The 2,593-nt window shown below is 38.4% G+C and overlaps 1 long non-coding RNA gene across 1 annotated transcript; it reads right to left on the reverse strand.

Moving 5' to 3' along the window:
• Positions 1–2,241: 2,241 nt before the first annotated feature.
• LOC125229854 lies at positions 2,242–2,593 on the reverse strand. Its single transcript, XR_007177452.1, has 2 exons — positions 2,493–2,593; positions 2,242–2,406 (listed from the first exon to the last, which is right to left on the reverse strand). It is a non-coding gene; the product is annotated as an uncharacterized LOC125229854 (long non-coding RNA).

Below are 2,593 nucleotides of genomic sequence, written 5' to 3' on the forward strand. Positions count from 1 at the left end.
AACTCTTGCCAGCTTGAAACCGAACTCTTAATACCACGGAACCATAATAAAGCACCATCAATAAACAAGTGAGGCGCGGCCTTAAATAATTTGGAATCTGACACACCATTTGCCTCCTTTAATTCTTCCACACGCTCCAAAAATGAGCGCGGGTCTGTCAATCCATTAAATTTGACTTGCCATTTAGAAATGTTCAAGTCACTCGAGCATTGTACACGCATTTCTCTAAAACTATCTGTTGGCATTTCAGAACTACCGGCCGAAGCTGAAGCACTTGGGTTCGAACCCTCAGCGGCACAAACTGGTGCTGCAGTTCCCACAAGTGGACCTTCAATTTCCGCCAGCAGACTCTCCAACCTGGACTGCAAACTGCACTTCGTAAGCAACAATGCCTGGTCATCCTCTTCGGGCTGGATCCTAGCGAGACGATGATAAATATGGTACCCTAATGCCTTCGCTCGGCTCAAGGCATACCTCTCCTTGGACTCACTATACTTCGCGACAAGGGACGACAAATCATCAATCTTCCTAGCCACAATATCCAATTCCGTGTCTGCCGCTAGCGAAGTTTCTAAAATGTCTTCGCTTGGAGCCTCGACAACAAGAACCCGAAGCTGTTTCCTCAGAGCATCTACTGTACTGGCGGGAGTTTCAGAACGAATTTTCACCTCATAAGTCAGCTCATCTTTCAACAATGCGTGAAACTGAATATTTCTCTCCATTTTGCTAAATGTGAATCTAATTCTTGAGAATACTGGTATTACAATGCTCTATTATGTAAAAGTGTGTACTTTAAACTATAAATTTTCTTTTAAAAAATTCAAACCTTGTTTTATTTGAGTTACCTTTTAAAACAGTCAGCTGACTGACAAAATCTAATATTCTTTCTAAACTTGCCAAAGTCCAAACACAAAACAAAAAAAATATGTGTCCTAAACAGTCTTAGAGTTACAAGCCACAAAAAAAACAAAAACCAAATGCTTGCTGGCTCTAAGCTAAATATAAAATCTAGTAACACAATGATAAAGCTCTGGCAAATTTGAAAGTCAATGCAACTACTTTTAATCAAAACCCTGGTAAACTTTTGCTTACAAGTGCAGGCAACTTTTAGTTTTCCAAAAAATATTGTAAAACGTTCAAAATAATAATAAAAGTTTCAAGGCGATACAAATTATAGAAAATGCACACAAAATTATTCAAATTTCCAACTATGGAAGTCAATGCACACTAACACGTGTTCAACTTTCTTTTTGACACTTGAATAACCTCAAAATGATTACGTAATCACTAAACTTTCTCCTTTCTAAATATATAAAAAAATGTGCAGGAAATCAACAGAAATGCACTTCAATAATAACACAAAAGGAATATTTCATAGTCTAAGAGCAAGCAGCAAAAACAAAAGGTGAGTCATACAAAAAAATTCTAAATATTTCTCTGGTACCAAAATTCCACAAAATTCCTTCAGCAAGCTTTTAAATTCAAAACTTTGGGCGCCAATTATCACTGGGTGCCTTATTGTTAAATAAACTTAAAGCTCCGGCTGTACAAAATTAAGGACACAAGTGATAATAATAGAAAAAAATACTAAAACTGAAAATAATAAAAAAACGGTGTCGAAATAAGCTTGCAAAGGGAAGTATATGGTGGAGATAAATAATTTAAGATTTGTTTATATTTTATAACATTTATTTATATGGAAAATTCTTGCCAAAATGTGTTTGTTCAGTTGGTTCTTAATTTAGTTACTTACTGCGCTAACCGTGTGAAAACTGACCTATAATTCTCTTGTTCGACACCAATGAAATGTACAGAGCTCAGCGGGAAGCTAGGTCGCTTAAAAGGGTTCTAAGTAAATTTTCACACAAGTTATCTTAATTTTTAACTAGAAATTTATACTACTAAAATACCTAGGTACCAGTTCTCAAAAATATTTGCTTGCTCTAAATTACTGACTCTATGAATTTAATCTAACTAAATTTCAGCTGACGCAGTTGCCCTGACCATTAGAAGGATAAATTGGACCGACCTCTAAGATGGTGAACCTTCGGGAAAGCTGTGGAAGGTGGCACGGGACCTCCCGGGGAATGTTGGCTGCACTGCGGAGACTTTTCAACCCGGAACGCGTGCCACGTGGACACCGAGACAAATGCGGCAGAGGCAGGCCGTCTTCCAGCAAACAGGACTCAGAACTTGCGCCGGTCACAAGGATTTCCAGAGTTAATAATATATATATCTATAAATATAATCCCGGCTCCTGAAAGCGACATAAAAATACATTAGTCTAATGCTCTCAAGACCAGCATGACAAAATAGAAGACAATCTAATAAATTAGCTCACCGCTAAAGGTCAAAGAAATTTCCTAGCGGAGCGCTCCCAATCCCACAGCAGAAGACAGATCATCCCTGTGAATAACCAAGCATATGGTTAGGAACAAACCCACAACGTTTCACGCCATTATGGAGTTGATCAGAACAATTCAGATACTCACTCAATCCGAGGATTATTGCAGGCCTTCTGCTTCCACCGTTTTGACCACCATGCGGTATGGTCTTGTGGAGAAAGTGCGTGTGCACCCAAAAGGGTCAAAAA

The sequence above is a fragment of the Leguminivora glycinivorella genome, chromosome 1 (genome assembly GCF_023078275.1).
Source record: "Leguminivora glycinivorella isolate SPB_JAAS2020 chromosome 1, LegGlyc_1.1, whole genome shotgun sequence".
Lineage (NCBI taxonomy): Eukaryota > Metazoa > Arthropoda > Insecta > Lepidoptera > Tortricidae > Leguminivora > Leguminivora glycinivorella.